The 24,142-nt window shown below is 38.4% G+C and overlaps 1 protein-coding gene and 1 pseudogene across 1 annotated transcript in view; both read right to left on the bottom strand.

Moving 5' to 3' along the window:
* Nucleotides 1-24,142, bottom strand: part of TET1 (tet methylcytosine dioxygenase 1) — a 107,015-nt gene that overhangs the window by 41,825 nt on the left and 41,048 nt on the right. The gene's annotated exons all lie outside the window — the stretch shown is intronic.
* On the bottom strand, nt 10,394-10,531 carry LOC142430167 (U1 spliceosomal RNA; annotated as a pseudogene).

Consider the following 24,142-nt stretch of genomic DNA (forward strand, 5'->3'; position numbering starts at 1 on the left):
GATAAATGAAATGGCTCCTATCATAAAGGAGCGTGAGACAGCTAAATAGTGTGTGCGCGCATATTTTGAAAAGAAACAAACCTAATTGCTATTAGTAGTGAATCTTGGAGACAGTTGACATATGAGGACAATCCTTAGGAATTTCACAACTCACGTGACTGAAGCTGAACTTGAGGTTCCCGCCTTGCAAAATAATTATCCATCAGTGATGTGATGAGCATTATACAAAATAATAAATCTAAAATTATCAGCAAATGAGAACTAATTATCAACAAAAGAGAGCAGTAGCACAAGCTTATCAGTTCAAAACCACCCGCCACTTTGCAGGGAAAAGATGAGGCTGGCTACTCGGGTAAAGACTTACCGCTTAAGAAATGCTCTATAGGATCATGAGTTAGAGTTGATTATAATGCAAAGAATACTAGTGATATTACATGGGATAAATATTATTTAAAATAACTAACATACCTAAGAGAATGGCAAATATAAAAATTTTAATCAGTTTCTTTGGTAAAACTGAGAGGACACAGAAACTGTCAATGCTAGTGGGATGCAAGATTCAAATTACTGAGCATAATTTGGCAGTACAATATCTGTGAAGATTTGTAGGGGAGAAGGGTAAAAATGAGGAGCTGATCCCAAGGGCTCAAGTAGAAAGACAATGTTTTGAGAATGGTGATGGCAACATATGTACAAATGTGCTTGACACAATGGATGGAAGTATGGATTGTGATAAGAGTTGTATGAGGCCCCAATGATTAAAAAAAAGAAAAATTATAAATGCAATTTATATTTCAATACAGCAATCCTGTTTTCAGGGCTTTATCTACAGGTTAGCCTATAGTGCATGATATATAGTATACAGCTTTGTAATATTAGTGATAATACCAAAATGATCATCTGTAAAAACTTTCCATTGTTAGTAGATAATCAAATACTGTACTGTAAACTAACATGATTTGTAATGGATTAAATGGAATGTGATATGTTGTTTAAACTTTCACCTTAAAATATTTTAAAATTAAAAAAAATTTGTAATCAAACAAAAACTACTGGTCTTAACAGACAATTACATTAGTCAAAAAAATTTTTTAACTTTCCCAGTTGTTTACTTATAAATAGATATGCTAGAGAACTTATATATAGAAGGCATTCTGTTGCATGAAAAAAAAAAAAAGCAAACCCACTACCATCTAGTGAATTCCAACTCATAGCAAACGTACATAGGGCTTCCAGTAAATCTTTACTCCAATAGACAAACTCATCTTTCTTACCCAGAAAGGCTGGGATGACCTTGAAGTTAGGACCCCCAACACTTAACCCACAGTGCTAGCGGGAAATAACATACATTCATGAACACAGAGAAATTAGTATAAATCATGAGTACAATGAAGGTGGAGGCAACCTTTACCAAAGAGAAGGAGACCACGGCATTCGGTCTTTAGACTCACATCTTATCCACTATTGCTTTGACTTTAAAAATATTACCTTAAAAAATAAACCAAACCAGAGACAAGAACTTGCTACACCTAAAATAAAGGTTCCAAATAGAATATAAAAAAACCTATAGAACAAAACTCAAATTTCTTAAAAAGACCAAATCTAGAGAACCCAAACCTATGAATCAAATTTAATCTTTCATGGAATTTACCTGTCTAAACCTTTGAACCAAAATAATCAACTATCAATGTCCAAATGGTCAATATTTACATGAAAACAATGGTAAGAGGGTAAGACTGGAAGGTTGGGGATTTAGATCCATGGACACATTTAAAATGTGACATGGAACAATTTTTTAAAAACAATTTATTAGGGGCTCATACAGCTCTTATCACAGTCCATACATATACATACATCAATTGTATAAAGCACATCTGTACATTCTTTGCCCTAATCATTTTCTTTTTTTCTCCTCTTTTCTTTTTTTACATTTTATTAGGGACTCATACAACTCTTTATCACAATCTATACATATACATACATCAATTGTATAAATCACATCCATACATTCCCTGCCCCAATCATTCTCAAAGCATTTGCTCTCCACTTAAGCCCTTTGCATCAGGTCCTCTTTTTTTTCCCCCTCCCTCCCCGGTTCCCCCTCCCTAATGTGCCGACATGGAACAATTTTTATAAAACCAATTAACCAAACCAAAAACCAAATGCCCAGCCATCTAGCCTACTCAATGCAGCAATATAGCACAGTTGAACTGCCTCTTTGGGTTCTGAAATGAAATCTTTTTTCTTTTCCTGAGACTAAATCTTTACAAGAGCTGATCCAGTGGTTAGCATATCAATGTTTAACCCAGTGCCATAAAGTTCTCTCACAAATTGCAAAATGGAAACTGAATTTGAAGAGTGAAGTATAATTAAAAAGTACTAATTTTTTTTAAAATGCAGAGGAATTCACTTGAAATCTTTATGTGCTGGCAAAAGTGCACGGTTGTAAACCCACTATGAAAATATTTGGTAATTATTCAGAAAGCTGGGAATTGAATTATCTTAAGATCTAGAAATCATGCTATACCCCCAACACTTGAAAAGTTGTACTCAAGCAGGTAATTAAAGGCCACTGTTCATTGTAGCCTTGTTCACAGAAGCCACTAAAGGTAAAAACAGTGCAGGTACCTTGGATGAATCCCTGTGATATATGAATACAATGGAAAGCAATTACAAAATCCTGACACCTGACATCAAGTAAATGAACTTCACCCACTAACTGTACTAAGATTTTTTTCCCCTGTCCAACAGAGAAGCTGATACCGAGTTTAGTTTTTTTTTTTCCTCCACAGTTTTAAATCATTTTACTGCGGGGCTCACACAGTTCCACAAGGCCAGCTGTTCCAAACCACTGGCCCAGCATGGAGGGGAAAGCGTTACTGTTTTGGAAATTCACAGGGCAGTTCTACCCTCTCCTTCAGGGGCAAGACTCTAAGGCAATGAGTTTGTTTGGGTTTTTAAATTCTGTGCCCTTTCCATCTGCCTACATAATATACACCAAGTGTGGGATTCAAAAACCACAGCGTGTTTAATCTAGAATCGGGGTGTCCCCATGTGCTCTACTTTGGGGGCCTGGCAGTGCTGTCATATAAGCATTGCATGGCAAACAATAAAGTGTAAGTAGTTCAAGCCCACCATCAGCCCCAAAGATGAATGATGAGGCAATTTGTTCCATAAAGATTTAGACTCAGAAAACCTATACAGGGTCGCAAAGAGTTGGAATAGATTTGGAACAAATGGGTTTGGGGCTTATGTGGCCTTACCTTGGAGACCCTGGGATTTTTAGCTCTTCGACACCTGGGCCTGCTACGAGACATGGCGCACCCGTTTTCCAAGAGTCTTCCCTGGATGGAAGCAGCTTCGTTTCGTTTCAACAGTCCAACACCCAATATATATCAAAAAGTCCCACCCACTTTTACAGCAGCAGGCAGCTCAGAAGCATCTCAATGGTCTTCAATAGATGGAAACTTCCTTTGGATACTATGTCTTTACCTAACACAAAACAAACCCCCCACCCATTTTTGGCCAGAGGGCTATAGAAGCTGGATCAAATGCTTTAGCTTTGGGGTGGGGTAATGTACTGTTTGTCCTTCAGCCTACAATCCCAGTCTCCAATCCACAGTTCAGAATAACTGACTGCCATTTATTTAAATGGAGTGGAGTGGAGCAGTTTTTCAAGTCAAAAGGTCAATAGTAGTCTGGACCCACTTTCTGCTGAAAGATTTACGCCTTTGGAAAAGCCTGTGGGACAGTTGTACTCGGCTGTTGGACTGCTGCTTTGGAACTGACTGGAAGGGCAGCTGGTATTATGTATTATTTCCTACTTATCAGGCAGTATTACATGGAGCCCTAGTGGCAGAGAGGGTATTGAGCTAAGGTACAATGAAAAAGTCATTGGTTCTAAACCACCAACCTCTCCTTTGGAGCAAGATAAAGCTGTCTTCCAGGGTCAGTATAGGTCAAAACCCAGTTGATGGCATTAAGTTTATTTTTTTGGCTACAATACTTGGAGCACTTTATAGGAAATATCCAAATTGCTTTTACTAAGATAAATAGTATTTATGTTTAAATTCTTCTGTTAAGGAAAGTTCTGATATGTTTTAAATTAATTTATATAAATAAACACTGGGGATGGGGTTCAGCTGGTACCAAGGGCTCAAATAGAAAGTAAATATTTAGGAATGATGATGCCAACATATGTACAATATGTTTGATACAATTGATGTATGAAATGGAATAAGAGCTGTTAGAGCCCCCAATAAAAAGATTTAAAAATTGCAGAGACTGATTTCTAACCCAAAAAATCCATGTGTTTAACTCCTAGACAGTGTTCTACAAGCAAAAATGGAACCGCAATCAATATTTGTGTTAATATTTTTATTTACTAATACTAAGGAAAAGCAACACAATTCCTTAGCTTCTTAGATTTTGAGAATTACTGGATGGAAGCAGCAATCTTCCATCTGAGGATAAGTCTATCTGAATCAACTTAACAAACAAACCAAATACCAATGTAGGCCAAATTTTATAAACTGTCTTTGCCACCATTCTATCCCTATACCAGCCCCATCTCCAGTGTTGTTTGGTGGGAGACCTACATTCCAGGTTCAAACACAGCAGCCACTCAGTAGGAGGGGGTTAAGCTACGTGTTTAAGATTAACAGCTTCAGGAGCCCTACCCATAGGTTCACCAGGACTCAGAATTGACTTGATGGCAGTAGGTTTGTTTAGTCTTAAGTGGTCTTGGATTTGCAACAAGATTATTCACGGTCTTCCCATCCAATCTTCCCAGAAACCACCTATTCATCTCCACTGAAAAAAAAAGGTGACTTTTTAAAAATGACACTTTCCTTAACCATCCCCCATTCTTACCCAGATAAAACGGGCATGCCTTTCTTTATAAGTTCTGTGTAGATTTAAACAGAATAACTAAAGTTCATAACCAAAATGGAACTACTAGTCAACAGTTCAAAACCACCAGCTGTTCCAATAGGTAAAGTAGGCTCTCAATTCCAGAGATTTACAGCCTTGGGAAGTCAGTGAATCCCAATCGACTTGATGGCAGTAAGTTTTGGGAGGACACATTTGTGTCTTATTAACTAATGGCCCTTATTTGTGTGCAATGTGGCCTGGCCATTCTGAGCTATCGATCTGTCTGGCTTGTTTCTAAAGAAAAGGAATACAAGAGAAAAAAGTTCTGAACTGGCTGGTAATAATGATTGCACACTCTTTTGTTATGACTATTCTGTGATATTTGGATTGTGTACAAATAAAACTTTAATTTGAAATGTCTTATTTTGGGAATAACTGAGGAAAGAATATGAATTGAATATTAGGTGATAATGGGTTATTGAAATAATAATTGAGTAGAATGTTCTTATTGTTGAAGATTCATCATTAAGGACAAAGCACACAATTTAACAAGGGCCACCAACCAAAAAATAATTATCTAACTGAAAGGATGAGTATATTACTATTTATCGCATTAGTCTCTTCACTTAATGTTGTGAAACTCACTTAAAAAGATGGAATGTTTCAGAACCCAAGAAGACACACAGGGAATTGAAAAGAAAAAAGAACACAGGTCACCCATGGTAATGTATCTGGGGATTTCCAATTCTCTTTGTACTCAATTGACAAGTACTAAAAAGTCTTAAAGAACTGAGCATCACTAGAAGCCTCCTTTCCTCAGCGACCAGCACACAGTTGGCCAGTCTGGAAGAGAACCCAAGGTGAGAATTTGGAAGCAGAGTTATGAAGCTAAAACGTACTAACACATATAAAGTGTCTTTGAATGTCAGTAACCAAGTGTTCCATCCCCATCATGAATTAAGTTTTGATCCTCTCTTTCGCCACCTTTTATTTCAACAAATCATAACAAAAATGGAAATTTCTCCTTTCCTTTTTTGTTAAAAATAATTGATAGCGTCCAGATTTTAGCGTCAATTTAAGAAGAAAATGAATGTAAAAAAGATAAATAAGAAAACTTATTGAAATCTGTTTTAGCTGTATTATAACAGGAAAAACTCCAAAATAACACAGCACTGGGCTAAATATATAATCATACAATGGGATTCTATGTAGCCATAAAATAAAAATCATGAACCGCCAAAATAGCTAAAGTATATCATGAAACGTTCTATGTATGTACTTGAAAGGAGATAATTATCTGATAATCTGATAATAATTATAAGTAGATACTGATAATCATCAAATGATTTCTTTGGTTTTGAGAAGTGGAATGACAAAAGAAAACAGAACTTATGTTTTGTACATTGCTCATTTTAACAAAAATTCTAAGTGCATTTGAAAAATGAAAATTAAATCGGGAGGAGGAGGAATATAGGAAGAGATACCTTATTCCACTTATAGTAAATAAAAATGAAAGTAATGCAATCATTTTTAAATGCCAGAATGACAGCAAATAGATATTGATTATCTAAGTGAAGAAATTGTTGCTCATGGTTCAAATTTAAATTTTCATAGTGAAATAATTATCAAAATTAAAATGTGGACACATTTGCCAACCTCTGACTTTTAATTTCCTTTCACTTCAGTTTTTGGTTTTATTTTTAGAAACTCAGGGTCATGTCTTTTAGTTGGTAGTGATTACATGGACACTTGTTGTCCTGTCTTCACTTCTCCTTGGGGGCCCTGGTGGTACAGTGGTTGGACAGTTCAAAACCAGCAGCAGCTCTCCTTTGGAAAACAGTTAGTCTAAAACTAACAGGAGAGGGTTTTGGGTCTTAAAAATTCACAAGGGAAGTATGTCCTGTCACAAAGAACTGTCAGAATTGACTCAGGGGAAGTGAGTTTGGTTTGGATTTTTGTTTCCTGGGGGGTTGTAATGATAATAAATAAGAATGGTAGTGGCATGTTTCTTGCTACTTTTGTCCTTTTTCCTTACTAATGTAAAAAATATGCATTAATTTTACTTTTACTGATCATTCTTTTTGTCTGTAAATAATATTAAATTCTATACTTTATAACTTATCAAAACATTAATAACTATAGGGCTCAAGTAATAATAAAATGGAAATGATGATGTCAACATATGTACAAATGTGCTTGACACAATGGATGAATGTATAGATTGTGATAAGAGCTGTAAGACCCCCCCAATAAAATGATTTAAATGAATAAAAAATTTTAAATCAACAACTTGAGAACTACATTGACCTACGAAGAAATATAAATACAGATTTTAGAAGAAAAAAGTTTTAAAAAACTACATGTCCTTAACCAAGAATCTCTCTCCCAAGAATTTTGTTTATAGAAATGATCACATAAGAACTATTATCAAGTATGTACATGGGAAAATGGAGAAACAATTTTGGAAAGAAGACCAAAGCAATGATGATCCTGAAATTTCTTTTAAAGAAAAAGTTTTATTGGCATTTCATGCAGAGAAATTTCTTCCTGGGGATTGGAAGAATATGAAATAGAAGAGGATCGTACAATACTGTAATCCATAATAGATTCTACAGTATTGGCAATATTCCATTTCTAAAATTAACTGGTTAAGATTGCCCAACTTGCAATAAATTTTAATTAGACAAATTTTTTGTTCACACTTTGGTACACAGATTTCAGAACTTTAAAATCAGTAATAAAAACACTGGAGCTGATTGTGACTGAGCAGCTCAGTTGGGAGCGACCAACCAGGAGTGGAAGGAATGCTCTAGGATGGATGTGGTGGCGATCGTACAATTTCCTCTAGATATGTTTGAACAACTGTAAATGATGTGCCAGTAAAACTAATGAAAAAATAAAAACATAATAAAAAGGAAAAAAGCAGCAATGTGAAAGCATGTGGCAACACTACGATAGTATATGTCAAGGGTCGATTACCTATCTTTTAATTCTATTGTCCCATGAACTTTTTGACACATCCACACATATGCTTACAGATGCAACAGAAAAGGTATGAGGGAATATTAATTGCTAAAATTAGTCCATATGGGTAAGCAGGAGAAATGGAATGTCCGCAGTAAACAAATTCATAATGAAATTAAAATACTTAGAAGTAAATGTCCAAAAGTTCATCTATTTTGACTTACAGTACACGAAATATAACACCAGAATATACATTGGCACAACTGTTTCGTATCACAAACAAAATACAGAATCTTAAGGAAAAACTTTATAACCATAATGAAGAGAACTTTCCCTCAAAGAACTTTTTCCCAAGACTCTTAGTATTTGTTAGCCAACACCACAGCAAACCCAGACAGCACTGGGGATCAGATCTGGATGCCCCCGTGGAAGAAAGGGAGAATTGAGCCACTGAATTATAGAAACCACACCTTCTTTGAGTAGACTCAAACTTAGCACAGCCCTAAGTTTATGTTAGTGGGAACAGAGACCTCATCTTTCTCCCATGGAATACCTAATGGGTTTGAAGCCCCAACTGCAGTTAGCAGCCCAAGGCCAGCAGGAAAATACCCATAAAAGACTTCTAAAGCAACCCTTAAGAGTCCTAAGAAGCATCATGGAATATAAATCCAATAAAAGGAAGGTAGGAATAAAGACAGTAAAACAGAAAAGGATCCTGAAGTCCTTAGCACCTAAACACATCAAACACGTGTAAAGTGTTATACAATAAAAAAACACAATACTATATTTTTAAAGTCATACAGCTAGAAGAAGGTTATAAAGAGCAGCAAAGATAAATGACTGCTAAGTACTTTTGAATGTGTTCTAACTCATATTACTATACATGACAACAGAGTGAAAATAACAGTCAGGTGCACCAGTCTCACAATTATATTTGGGGCTATTGCTGCAGCCACAGATGAGCATAAATCTTTTTATGAAAATAAAAATAAACAAAAAATGACAGTCTCCTAGCACATAAACACTGTGGATTATCTTGTACAAATGAATGTTACTCACATTGCTTTTATGAATTACAAAGTTACATGACCCTAACACACCTCTATTGTTTACCTTTCTGGAATGCTTCCAAGGAGCCTTTTGTGGCCTGTTCTTAAGACAGTGTTGATGTCTGCTAACAGCAGCACTAACGGGAGCTCTAAAGAACACAGTACTCGGCATGAAGCAGCCTCATGCAGATACACATTCGGACCCTAATACTGAAGCAATTGCTATAGAGCCTCTAGGTATTTTTCTTCCAAAACCTCTTCAAACAAATCAGTTTGCAAAAGAGCAGTCATGTGGGACTGAAAACTGGATTAAATATGGCACTTACAGGTCTCCTCTAGGCATGAAAAGTGCATTGTTAGTAGGAGTGAAAATCCAGATAGTATCTAAATTGGAGCTGACTTTTTCCTTTTCTTTCAAGAATGTTGTTGGCTTTTGAATCAGGATTACATTATATCTACAGATCACTCTGGATCATACTGACATTTCCACATCCAATCAGTGAGTGAGAAATGTTCTCACATTTATGCAGATGTCTTAAATTCTGTTTTTGTTTTGTCTTGCTTTAAACTTTATCTTTATGGCGATGACATCTACGGTTATGTTACTTTGTGGGTATTTTTAGCCTTCTGGGGGGTTCTGTAAATGGAAACATTTCATCAATTCCATTTTGGAACTCTCCTTGCTAGTCTAGAAGAACATAACTAATTTTTGAGTGTTGATTTGCACCCAGGAACTTTTCTGAATCCTTCTATTAGTAACTTTCCAGTAACTTTCTATGGAGTCTCTGGGATTTTCACTGTATAAGGATCATGTCACCTGTGAATAAGAATGGGGCTACATCTTCATTCCCAATATGGATACCCTCTTTTTCCTTAGTGCTCTAGCTAAATTTTCAAATATACTAACTATTGTCAAAGGAAATGGTATCAATTATTTATTCCACATGAATGTTGGCTATTAGTTTTGCATATATAATTTTAATTATGCTAATTATTCCCCTCCTATTCCTAGTTTGATGATAAATTTTATCTGGAAATTGTGGATTTTATCCAATGATTTTTCTATATAAATTGAGATGATCGTTTCTCTTTGTTTTATCTATTGGTATATGGTGAATTAAGGTGACAAAGTTTATTTTTTTTTAAAAATCATTTTATTGGGGACTTGTACAACTCATCATAATCCATACATACTTTCATTGTGTCTAACACATTTGTACATTTACTGCCATAATCTTCTCAAGTTGACAGATTTTCTACTGTTGACCCAACCTTGTGTTTTTTGCTATGAATTTTACTGAATGATATATTATTCTTGACACCCTGTTAAATTATTAGCTAGAAAGTTGAGACATTTTGCATAAATAACATTGAGAATATTAGTCTGTTAGTCTGTGTTTTCTTTTATAGTCTTTGACTGGCTTATTGTTATCAAGTCTATACTGATTCATAGAATCAAATAGGGTTTATTATTTCATTTCCTTTATTACAGAACTTTTTTTTTCCTACAGGGGAGAGCGCGAACGCAGTCCCCCACTACCACAAATTATGCAGTCGAGTTTCCCACATTTGGGAGAGCAATGGATGAGCCTCGCCCTGGGAAGACCACCTTCGTGATCATGGTGTCTCCCCTGCCAAGTAAGATTTTTTTAATGGAATTTATACTTTCTGAAAGTTTTGTAAAGCTCTTTATATAAGCAGTCAGAGCCAGAGCTTTCTTGATTCTGGAAAGTTTTTTTGTTTTTTAAACGGCAACTTACATATCTTTTTGTGTAATAAATCTGTTCAGATTGACTAATTCTTTATGTGTATTTTAGTAGGTAGTAAGTCTTTAGAAAATTGTCTATGTCTTCTAGGAATTTACATTTGCTGGAGTAATAATTTTCATAATATTCCATTATTCTTTTTTGTCAGTGGCTATTTTGTAATGTCATTCATTTCTTTTTTTTTGATTATTTGCATCTTTTCTTCAGTTTGACAATGGTTTGTGAATTTTGTTGATCCTCTTGAATTTTGAAATTTAATTTTTCTCTATTGTCAAATAGTTATCTTAAGTCTTGTACACATGAAATTTATGTGAAAACAGTGGAATAGCGTTGTGCAATCACCACGGAGAATTTAAGATTAACTTTTTTAAAATCATTTTATTGGGAGCTCTTACAGATATAACATTCCATCTTTCAATCACATTAAGTAATAGTGTACATTTGCTACCACAATCAGTTTCAAAACATATTTCTTCTTGAAATCCTTGATATCAGCTCCCCATTATCTCCTACCTTCCACAACCGACCAGGAACCCTATTGTATTTATGCATTTACTGCACTATCGTACAGTGCACCATCCACAACAGCCAATCGCATACACTTCTGTGTTCACTGCCCACAGTCATTAATGCTATCAGCTCCCCTTTCTCCAACCCCTCCCCATACCCTCAGGGCTGTAATTCTGATGTGTGGGGTTGAAAGGGGATGGGACCTTTGAAGCCTTGCAGCCATCAGTTTAGGATGTCTATGGAAATGGTTTTAGCTCAGGATCATAGCCTAGGGGAGCTGTGAGTGCTGCGCGGAATCTGCATCCTGCTTCAGATCAGTAGCTGCAGAAGCCACTCTCTGGGTTTTCTAATCCTGCACTGTCTGCTATCTTGCGTCACTCAGCGTAAGTGCACTGGAAGGAATCTCGCCTCCATAATTTTACATTGTGGTTAAAAACTGACACTGCTTGCTACAGAGCGCCAGGCTGGGGGGGGGGGGGGTACCGTGGGTGGTAACAGCAGCAGGCACCACCGCCCCACTGTGATCCACTTTTATCATTCTTGTGTCCACTTTTATTAGCTCCCATTTCCCCCAAACCTCCCCTGCCATAAACCTAGTTCCCATCTCTATGGATTTATCTACCCTTGATTTCATATAAAGAAGATCATAAAAAAAAACCCTCCAACAACAAAAACAGAACATTCTCAATCCAAAAGATTAAAAATGCATCAAAGGGCAAGCAAGTGATACTATGTTTCAACCTAACCACATATGTGGTAATGTGCTTTCCAATGTCCTCTGTCTGCGGAGAAGACTATTCACACCCATGGCCACTGCTCTGGCAGAATTCAAAGGACACTTACAAAAGGGGCCTGGACAAACGGGTACTCAGAATGTAAGCTCTAACGCATTTCTCTCCTCTGCTCTTGGACTTTATTATTTACAATCCTTAAATCACAGAGCCCGGCAGGCTCCTTCTGTGTGTACTTAGCTGGTACCTCACTTAGATGGCTGCTTGTCTTAAGAAAAGGCGTTAAGACCCTGACACAATTATTTTTGAGGGTAAGCACCATCTATTTTCTTCACCACATTTTGCTATAATGCCCAAAGATACCTTCAGTGAGCACATCAGGAGGGCAAGTAAGAAGCAGGGCCTCATCAGAAGAACTAATTGCTCTTAGATTAGGGCCAACAATTAAATCTGAGACCCTTAATACATTTGTTTATCTTTTTTTATAGTGGAACAAGCTCTTATAATTTTTTTTAATTTATTTTTTAAAATCTTTTTATTGGGGCTCATAAGGCTCTTATCACAGTCTGTACATACATCAATTGAGCAAAGCACCCCTTATACATTCGTTGCACTCGTCATTCTCATAATTCACCTTCCACTTGGGTTCCTGGAATCAGCGCGGTTTCCCTTTTTTTTCCGTCCCCCTCCCTCCCCGATCCCATCCCTGGTCCCTTGATAGTTTATAAATAATTATTATATCTTATCTACATTTGTTTATCTAAAAGCTATTCATCTGTTTGTGACATGTCTTAGCCAAATAGAATTTAGATGATATTAAGTATCCAGGGGTTTACATTTTTTCTTGTTCTGTTATCGGTTTCTCATTTTACAACAGCATGGTAAAGGTAAAGCTTCATGTTCTTGGAATATTTTTTAATTTATTGAGGATTGCTTGAGACTCAATTATAGTCTCTATTGCAGAATATCCATGTGCACTGGATAAGAATGTACACTATGCTGCAGTTGACTGACATATATGTGAGTTTGAATAAGTTGGTTATCCTATTGAATTTCTTTCTAGTTTGAACTGGTCTCCAACTTTATGTGAAAATAAAGAGGCCCCAAATACCAAAAGCAGCACTAAAGAATATAGTAGGAGTATTCATATTTCCCAATCTCAAAACATACTATATAAACACAGTAAATAAAATAGTATGTAATTGATTTAATAACAGACACACACCAATGGAACATAAAGTAAATCCATCCACTTATAAACAGCTAATGATCAACAAAGAGTTGAAGTACATTCAGTGGGGAAATTAGCTCATTAACAAACGGTGCAAGGATAAACTATAACTTCACATCAAGCAACAAAAGTAACTAAATAAATCCAAAGCAAGTTCTTAAATGATTATATAAGAGGATCAGGTTCTTTGCATAAGTAGCCTATCAAACACCACTTAAAATAACCAAGACTCTAAAAATTAATGACTTTACCAAAAGAGTAAAGAGAGTGCTCATTTTGGCATTACATATCCCCAAACTGGAATGATATAGACATTATTAGCATGGCCCTGTGCAATATTTGAAGTGTTTCATATTGGGAAAAAAAGAACAACCCAGAATAAAAAAACCCTATCAACATAAATGATGTGGAGACCCAAAGACCATCTGTAGACAATTGGACATCCCGTTACAGAAGGGTCACAAGGAAGAGATGAGTCAGTCAGGGTGAAGTATAGCAGCGATGAAACATACAACTTTTCTCTAGTTCTTCAATGCTTCCTCCCCCCACTATCATGACCCCAATTCTACCTTCAAATCCGGCTAGATCAGAGCATGTACATGGGTACAAATAATCCAGGACAGATAAACCCCTCAGGACCAATCGCTAATGAGATTAGCAATACCAGGGGGCAGGGGGTGGGAGTGTATTAAGGAGAAGGGGGGGGACCGATCACAGTGAACCCAGGGGCAGACAAAAGAAAAGGGTAAAGAGGGAACCTACAAGGTGAGGGAAAATTCTTGGCTAATAATATATATGAGAAGGGTCTAATCACTAAAATACATAGGAAACTTCAATACCTCAACAACAAAATGAAACAATCTCCTTAAAAAAAGGCCAAAAATCCCCCCTCTCCCCAAAAAGAAAACAGGCACGGAACCCTTAACCAAAGAGGGTAATTAGGCTACTAATCTCCAGGTCAGCAGTTTGAAACCACCAGACACTGTGGTTTTCCATGGAGATGAGGCTTTCTACTCCTGGTAAAGAATTATCCCAGAAACCCACAGAGGCAGTTGTACCCTGTCCTACAGGGTCACTATGAGTCAGAATGCATTTGATGGCAGTGAGTTGGAGTTTTGTTTTTTAGCAAAAACAAAGGAAGAATGGAAAAAAACAATTGTGTGGTACTTACAAAGGATAAAAATTCCTAACATAAATGAAGCAGGCTGACATAGGCTCTCACTAGTAAGAGCCATAAATAGCCATCTACTCAGAATGCCAAGTTCGTTGATGGTTACTAGATGGGGAGGGAAAATCACTTTCAAGAAGTAGACACTTGTTATTTTTGGTAAGAGAAAATGAAATGCTAAAAGTATGTAAAGTCTGCACAACTTGACCAAATTACATCTAAGATCTTCCAATAAGAACAACTAATTGGGAAACAGAGTAATGAACAAGTTTGGGGTCAATAATAAATGAGAACAAAACTAAATGTGAATTTCAAGTGATACTCAAAAAGAACATAAAAATAGCAAATAAAATAAGAAGTGCCTTCAAAAAGTTCGTGCAAACTGGAATGAAAAGAGTGGAGTTTCTCAATAAGGTGAGATTTTAAACTTCCCCTTTATATTCCCATTATGGCTATGATATTACTTCAGGGAAATATCTCTGAATTTGGGGGTGGGATGAAATAAGTATATAATTAAGCTGAAAATATGAATATGTCTGGATAAAAATAATTCCAGGTTGAACTTCAGACAATCAAGTTCTGAAATGGGATTAGCAGCAGGCAACCAATCTCACCAATGAACTTGCACTGGAAAACCATGACTCCACTAACTAATGAGGTAATCCCCTTCAAGTTCACCTTGAGCTAACCTAGTTCTGTAACTGTGAAAACTCACCCACAGAAAAGTGTGGAACCCATCAAATCTGGCAGACTTTAGATGATTGGCATTGAATTTCTATGTACCGTATACTTTGCTGTAGATAACTCATGAGTTGGTGACAGACACACCAGAGGCTAACCAAGCTCTGAAGCAAACCCCGTGCTGCACAAGCTTAGTTGTTAAGTAAGCTATGAAGTGGCCATCTGTGTTTTCTGTATAAGCTGCTGAGAGGATCTCAGAGTTAGAAGAGACCTTGAAAGGGCATACAATTCACCCACCCTTGCAATGTATGTATAATCTCTCTCTGCAATACTTCTGTGAGATGATTTACAAACCCCTGTGTAAGTACCTGAAGTAACTGGAGGTCCTTCTTATTTTTCCTTATCCGTTTTCCTTTTACTTCCTACCCATCAGCCTTTAAAAAAAAATCAGTTTATGGAGGGATCTCACAGCTCTTATAACGATCTATAAATCAATGTATCAAGCACAGCTGTACATATGTTGCCATCATTTTCTCTAGACATTTACTTTTTCCCCCCCTTCTTACTTTTATTGGGGACTCTTCATCTCTTATCACAATCCATACATTCATTCAGTGTCAAGCACATATGCCACCATCATAATTTTCAAAGTATTTTCTTCCCTGATTAGACATTTACTTAAGCTCCTTCTCTCCCCCTTCCTCCCCCCTACCCTTGTGACCCCTTGATGAATGATAAATTATTTTCATATCTTACACCAACCACTCTCTCCTTTCCCCCAGTTTCGTGTGTGTGTGTGTGTGTGTATGTTATGTGTAGATCATTGGCATTGGTTCCCCCTTCCTCCCATACTCTTCCCGCTACCATCCTGGAATCGATACGCCCTTTCCTGTTCCTGGATTCTGTGTGTCCTAAGCTCTTATGTCTTATCTGAACCTGTGCACATGTTTCATTCTAGCCTGCAGTGAGAGGCAGGACAAGGGTCATGATAATGGGTGTGAGGAAGCCTCAAGAAACCAGGAGAACTGTGTGTTTCATTGGCGCTTTACTAATTGACTCATCCCTTCCTGGTGACCCCTCTGTGAGGGGATGTCCCATTGTCTACAGACAGGCTTTGGGTTTCTGCTTAGACCCACCTCGTTCTCAACAATCCATTTTTGGTTTGTTTGTTTGGGGTCTTTGGATGCCTGTTACCCGTCCCGGCGCCACCTCATGATCGCACAAGCTGGTGTGTTTCTTCCACATTGGCTTGCTGCTTCTGCCAGATGGCCGTCTGTTTAACCTCAAGCCTTTAAGACCCCTGATGCTGTATCATTTGGCAGCTAGTCCATCAGCTTTATTATTGTCCCTTGGGGATTGCGTTAGCAAAACCAAACATTCTTCCTTGGCCTTTTGAAATATCCCTCAGTAACACAAGGAGGTACTCAAAAACAAACAAACACACAAAATTACACTGGTCAGAGCAGAGCTTTCATAGTAAACGCATTTTCAAGGCAAGCATTGAACAAATTGCTTTGAATTAAGTGCACCAGTGATGTCGCCTGAGAATGTTCTCTATGGTCACAGCGAACTTTTTAAAATAAAAGCAATTTCGCTAAAAACCGTGTGTTTTTGTGATGACTGATTTAAGCGAACCGTGTGCAGCTGTGAAATTTTGTTTCCTGCTCGGTAAAAATGCTGCAGAAACTTTTCTGAGGTTGAACACAGCTTACAGAGACAGCGCTATGGGAAACACTCAAGCGTGTGAGTGGCCACCCCAACAATGCACCTGCTCATGCAGCCATCTGAATGCACCAGTTTTGGGCCAATAAACGCAACATGCCTCTCTTGCCCCACACATCGGACCTTGCTCCATGCGGCTTAGTTGTCTCAAACTCTGGGAGACATGAAAGGACAGCGATTTGACGACTAGAAGAAATGAAGAAAACACGAGGCAGGTGCTGTCAGCCATCCAAACCAATACGTTTGAAAAATGTTTCCAAAAATGGAATCGCAGATTTGAGGAATATATTTCATTTGACAAATGTATCTCCAAATGTAATGGAAAGTACTTTTAGGGTGATAAGGTTGTTTTGTATGCAAATTTAAATGAATAGCTTTGAAAAAAACTTGTTTTTTTCATTTTGGTATCCCTTCGCCTATCAGAGCCACAGAATAAAATAAACAACTTCAAGTCATTGCTGCTATTGAGACAGAAATGAGGGAGATGAAAGAGCTCTTTCTTACAGCAGAAATCCCACAAATATAGAAGAATCACTTCTCACCCTTTTAGTTGGATCAAGTCAGAAAAATGTGGAAGAAGTGATAGATATGAAAACTTGATAAACACAAGATTAATACCCGCAGGAGTCAGTACAATCCACAAATGAGAAAATTAGTGCAGGAAATTGTGATGAAAATCACTGCACAGGGGCAGTTTTACCTTGTCGTACAGGGTCAGTGTGAGTCAGAATAGATTTGAGGCAATGAATTTGGGGGAGATTTTGTTTTGTTTACCCATGTGCCTAAGTCCCACTACATGACCGGTCGGCACTAGGTAAATGGCGCGCGTGTGACACTAATAAAGGAGAGTGGCCAGTTTCAGTTACCACGGCCTGGCTACAAGGTTGAGCATCTTTGAAGCGGGGCCAGAGAGATCAATCTCAGGATCATCAGTAGACCAGCCACCAAAACAGTATGTTCAGGCGAGCTGGACTTGGAGGGAGGGCATCTAGGAAGATCTGTCATGCTCAGAGCAAATTAGGAAGCCTCCCAGACGCCGTATTTCTTTTCCTTAGGTTGGTGGCGGGGGTGCAAAGTCGGTGACAGGTGAAAAGGCTGAGAAGAACCGGAAACCAAGAAGCAGACTGAAGTCAGAAAGCAGAAGCAAGTGGCGCAGTGAAGAAGGCTAAGATCAAGGGCAAGAGGCTCAAGAAGGGGAAGGCCCACTGCAGCCGAAACCTCTTCCCAGTCCGAGGAATTTCCTCTCCGCCAAGTATGCCAGAAAGGCCGTGTAAAAGAGGAAGCGTTCCGCGGCCAGATCCTGGTGGAGAAGAAGGGGGAGCATGTCCTGGCTACCGTCACAAAGTCTGTTGGTGGCGACAAGAATGGGAACACACTTTGCAGACGCAGTGTAGCCGGGCCACGAGCGCTCAGTGCTCAGTGCGCGTGGGCGGAGGCTTCCCGCATCCTGCATCCCCGCATCCCACATCCCACATCCCCAGAACAATGTTCAGATGGTCCTCGCAGAGGCAGAAGCTCGCTGCCCCTGGCCGGACCGCACCAGAACGCACCAGAAATTTGCCACCGCCACCTGCTCCACCACAATTGGTATCCGCGGTGTGAAAAATCCCCACGCAGATCACGGAGGCCGGCTTCCAGCAGCCGGGGCTGCGGAAGAGCAGAGCCCAGGAAAAGCACGCGGGAGGCCGCAGCGCCGCGCAGGGCTGATCAGAAAGCTGTGGACGGCCAATTTCGGCAAATCAGAACTGTTTCCCGACTCCGGGGCTACCTGTGAGCTCCCTTTGCGCTCACAAATGGAATTTATCCCCACAATTTGTGTTCCAGATTTCTTGGGGGGAAAAAACCCTAACTAAATAACTGATCAAGTTAAAATACAGCATAGCGTATGTAAAGGTTGTTCAAGGTGTCTGTATGTAAAGGTTGTTCAAGGTGTCTGAAAGGAAACTGTCGGAACTGGAGGAGCGGGCTGGGACAGCGCAGCAGAGCAGTGGGCTGGGCTTCTGGGCCGTTAAGGTGGAGACCTGGTTATTGAGTGGCTGAGAAGTGGAGAAGCACATGGGTGACAGTTGAGGAGAGAGGTGGCTGTGGATTGATGACTGGATCTTCACTTTTCACCTGCCCTCACTTGTACTAACCTGTTAACTCCCCAAAGAAGACCCGCTAATTGTGAGCATTTTCTGGTGTGCATTCTCTGTGGACATTGGGATGCATTCTCAAAGCCAGCATCAAAGAATAGTCTGGTCAGATATGAATGATTCACTCCCTGCCATTTACTGCGCCCTTGAAGAGACTTTTAAAATTGTGACAAGTTAGTCCAAAGAGTAAAGATTGTCATACTTGAATATTGTGTGGCTTTTATGCCTTAAAAAAGAAAAAAAATGATCTAAAAAAACCAAAGGGTCAGCCATTACTTTGAAGCACAGATGAGAACGTAGGGGGGTCAGGGGTAAATAAATGCTCTTATTTCTAATGACTGCCAGTATTACGGTTAGGCATAATTTTGGCAAAAAATATGAAATGTGAACAATTTTAGAACAGCTACAAATGTTTGTGCACTATCATCAAACATCCTGTGTTTCGTTTTTGCTTTTGTGTTTCCTCCGTATACTCATAAACAAGTCCCACCAGCTGACCCAGACATCTATTTATTTAAGTGTTAAATGATCTTTTATAATGTACTTCAAATTGAACAAATCAAAAAATCTTTGTCAGCTCACTATTAACTTCATTCATCCTCATATTGATACTAAAAGCTTAATGTGCACTTAAATTTACTTTTGGCAATATGCTTTTTAAGACCTATTTTTTTAATGGCATAAATTGTTATTCTTTTATTCTGTTGTGCATGGAGTTCCTATGAGTCAAAACCAACTCAATGCACCTAATAACAACAAAGCATCTATTCAAGTTGCTTTTGTTTATCAGTTTATCGTCCTTCACAGGAATAGAAGCTCCTTGAGAGCAGGCTCCTCAAATACCTTGTCCATCACTCTGATCTCCAATCCTGGAACAGTGCCCAGGAGAAAGCTTACTAAACATTTGAATATTTTGAAGATGTTTTGGAAAAGATGATGACAACATACGTAAAGATATGTTTGACACAATGGATATATGCATGGAATGTGAAAAGAGCTGTAAAAGCCACCCCCCAATTTAAAAAATTGACTTACAAATGGAGCAGCTAATAAATCATAATCTGGAAACTGCCAGTATGCTGTAAGTATAGGGTGGAGAATCAGATTGTTTATGCTCAGCTCCTGCTCTTGAACTCACCTGCTATGACCTTGGGCTAGCACTGTACTTCTCTGCGCTTAGTTTTTTATCTGGACAATGAGGATAACAACCATATCGACTTCACAGGATTGTTGCAAGAGCTATTTGAAATGTTCTAAGGAGAGCACTTAGTACACTGCTGAGTATCACAGAGGACGTGCCCACACACTTCTGTCATTCAAATATCTGGAAACATATGTTAATGTGTTTCAGGTTTATAAGCTTACACAACAAAGGAAGATCCTACTGACCAATTTCTATACAAATGTTGGTAGCATATTCATAATATGTCACCATGCCCATTCATTGCTTTCTCCAGTTTTCATGTTCCTTTACCTTCTCGGGTGAGGGGCCCTGGTGGTGTAGTAGCTACAGGCTTGGCTGTTCAAAACTACCTGCAGCTCCTCAAAAGAAAAACAGTGGGTAGTCTACTTTCACAAACAGTTATGGTCTCTGAAATCCACAGGGGCTGGGGGGTGTCACTAAAGAGTCAGCATTGATGCAATGGCAGTGAGATTTTTCTTTTTATCACTTTCTCATGATCAATTGAGGGTAATTTTTGACAGTTGGTTTCCTAATCTTTATTTTGTGAGTTTTATGTTATTTAGCAAAAGGGTGACCTCACGGGATAATTTTAGTTTGTGGTAATCATTGTAGTCTTCTTGTCTTAATTAGTGCAGTAAGTGTGAACACTTTACATTTTGTCACTGGCATTCTGTTTTACATTTCCGTGTCAGGATTTACACTGGGTTTAACATTGGTGGCTGCTAACCACAGGCTGATTTAAATCCACTTGCTACTCTGTGGGAGGACAAGAAGGCTGTGCATGGGAAACAGAAAAGCTGTTCCCCAGGATGCCCCCCAAGAGATATTCCAAACCTAAGGCACTCAGGGTATTTGCCTGAAGATTATCAGCCTTTTAGAGCAATCAGACCCTATTGTCTGTCCCATCCTAAGGAGAGCCCACTCCCTTCTGAAAAGGATAATGGATGATGCCCCTGACATCTAAGGTCAAGCCAAGGTTAGGCTGCCATCCTGACTCTAGAGCCCACATATCTTGTTTGTTTTTGTTTTTTATCTTGTTATGTATATGCCTTCCTGTCACCTATATGCCACTACTGCCTCTCCTTCCTATGGCATGTATACCCTTAGCTTGTCCCCTTCCTGTTGTGTGTATAACGAATATACTACTCCTTCCTGTTACACACATGGTTACTGGTAATTGTGCACACCCCCTGAGTGTATATAAGCCTTGGTTGGAAATATATTCTCTCCTTCTGCAGGAACCTGGCTGCTAAGATCATGGCTGTCCGGGAGGTGAGCAATCACATGCCTTATCTTGTGTGATGTCTCATTAATTTCCACACTTAATTACACAACCACCCCTTGGGCCCATTTGATTGTGGAGGATGGTACCCCACCTCTATGAGCTACTGTAATGATTTATTCTCACATACCCAAAAAAGCAGCTCTACCCTCTCCTATGCTTATCTATGAGTTGAGACCAATGAAATGTCTGTTGGTTTCTTTTATTACTATATCATTAATGCTTCCTCCTGCACTCTCTACCCACCCCTGATAACCACCAAGGAACACTGGTTTCTTTATTTACAAAGAGGCTTCAAAAAGCTCATGAAAAATTTTCCTTATAAATCTGGCTAGACCACAGGATGTACACTGGCACCGACAGGCACTGGAAACACAGGGAATCCAGGGTGGATGATCCCTTTAGGACCAGTGGTGTGAGTGGTGATACTGGGCGGGTGGGTTGGAAAGGGGGAACCAATTACAAAGATCAACATATAATTACAAGGATCTACATATAACCTCCTCCCTGGAGTACAGACAACAAATAGAGTAGTAAGAAATTTTTGAATAAAAAAATACATGCTATAGGGCAAGATATGACAAAATAACGAGGTATAAATTACCAAGGGCACATGAGGGAGGGGGGAAAGGGGAGGGAGGGGAAAAAAAAAAGAGGACCTGATGCAAGGGGCTTAAGTGGAGAGCAAATGCCTTGAGAATGATTGGGGCAGGGAATGTATGGATGTGCTTTATACAATTGATGTATGTATATGTATGGATGGTGATAAGAGTTGTATGAGTCCCTAATAAAATGTAAAAAAAGAAAAGAGGAGAAAAAAATGATTAGGGCAAAGACTGTACAGATGTGCTTTATACAATTGATGTATGTATATGTATGAACTGTGATAAGAATTGTATGTGCCCCTAATAAATTGTTAAAATTTAAAAAAAAATACATGCTATAAAATAGGCCAACCTTGAAAGTATTAGGCTAACAGAAATGTGACACACAAAATCTCAAACTATTTGATTCCATTTTATAGGCAAAGTCCAGGATACACAAATCTGCTAAGACAGAAGGCAAGAAGAGATAAGTGGTTCCTTAGGGCTGGTGAGATATTGGGATGGAGAGGTAATAGCAAGATTGTAAAATTCATTGTAATGATGAATGTACAAAGGTGAATATACCAAAATTCATTTAAATGGCTTAACTACAGAATGTAAATTAAACTCAATAAAGCTGCTTTCAAAAACTAAAGATAAAGATGTCAGTGTAATATACATACATATTGCTTCATTTATATATTATAAGATTAGATAAACCAGATACCAAGAATGTGTTGTATGTATGAAGAGTCTTAAGAAATTTAATGGAAAATTTCCATTCCATTTCCCACAAAACACTTCCATATGAAATTCCATTTAGAAGACATTTACCGAAAAGGCAAAACTAAGCTACGGTGATAAATGTTAGATTAGCAGTTGCCTGGAGAGGAAGAAGATTGACCAGACAAAGGCAAAACAGAGTTTGCTGCAGTGATAGAAGTATTTAGTGCTTCAGCGTGTACTCATCAAAGCAGCTTTATCAATATGTTCAAGTGTCACTGAGTACAAACTATACTTTTAAACAGCAAAGCAGTAAAACAGCCAGAACACAATGAAAGAGAATACTGACATTGTGAAGAAAAATAAAAAGTAATACCACTGACAATTGTGTAAAATTGTCAAATGAAAATCAACTTTGCTCAGTAAGCCAATGGTGAAAACAAAATAGAATATTGTTTTTTAAATAAACCAAACTAATGTAGCAATTACAAACTGAATTGAGATAGCTGTTTATGTGCCATATATACCAAACTATACATATGCTTGACTATACAGGCTTTATCATAAGTTCTTAAAACTATTAAAAATATATCTGAGGTATAGAACCAAAGAAGCTGAAAGAAGGAAGGGCGCAAGGAATAAGTAAAAAATAGGGTTATATGAAGGGGGAAGTGCAGAGTGGAGACCCAAAATCCATTTGTAGGCCACTGGAGACCCCCTCACAGAGGGGTCTAGGGGAGGAGATGAGTCAGTCAGGGTGCGATGTAGCACTGATGAAGAACACAGCTTTCCCCCAGACCCTGGATGCTTCCTCCCCACCAACTACCATGATCCGAATTCTACCTTGCAGGGCTGCATAGGGCAGAGGTTGTACACTGGTGCATATGGGAGCTGGAGGCACAGGGAATCCAGGGTGGATGATACCTTCAGAACCAGGGGTGTGAGAGGCGATACTGGGAGAGTAGAGAGTGAGTGGGTTGGAAATGGGGAACTGATTACAAGGATCTACATGTGACCTCCTCCCTGGGGGACGGACAACAGAGAAGTGGGTGAAGGGAGACACCGGATAGGGCAAGATATGACAAAATAATAATGTATAAATTATCAAGGGCTCATGAGGGAGAGGGCAGCGGGGAGGGAGGGAAAAAAAAGAGGACCTGATGCAAATGGCTTAGGAGAGCAAATGCTTTGAAAATGATTAGGGCAAAGAATGTACAGATGTGCTTTATACAATTGATGTATGTATATGTATGGATTGTGATAAGAGTTGTATGAGCCCCTAATAAAATGTCAAAATAAATAAATAATAAACAAAAAATGGGGTTATAGTACCAAATTTCTCCTGTTATGAACTTCAATCAGAAAAATTTGGGTTTTTTTCCCCTTGTTTAAACTTTGAAGAGTGTTTTATAAAATCTGCTTCTCATATAGTTCATGAATCTTTCTTTTTCTTTTTCGTCAAATCATATATTAGGGAGAGGGTTGGTACTGACTGATTAGTTATCCTTTATTTTTGCCTCCTTTATTGAGTTGTGCTGCTT

This window comes from Tenrec ecaudatus, chromosome 16 (genome assembly GCF_050624435.1).
Source record: "Tenrec ecaudatus isolate mTenEca1 chromosome 16, mTenEca1.hap1, whole genome shotgun sequence".
Lineage (NCBI taxonomy): Eukaryota > Metazoa > Chordata > Mammalia > Afrosoricida > Tenrecidae > Tenrec > Tenrec ecaudatus.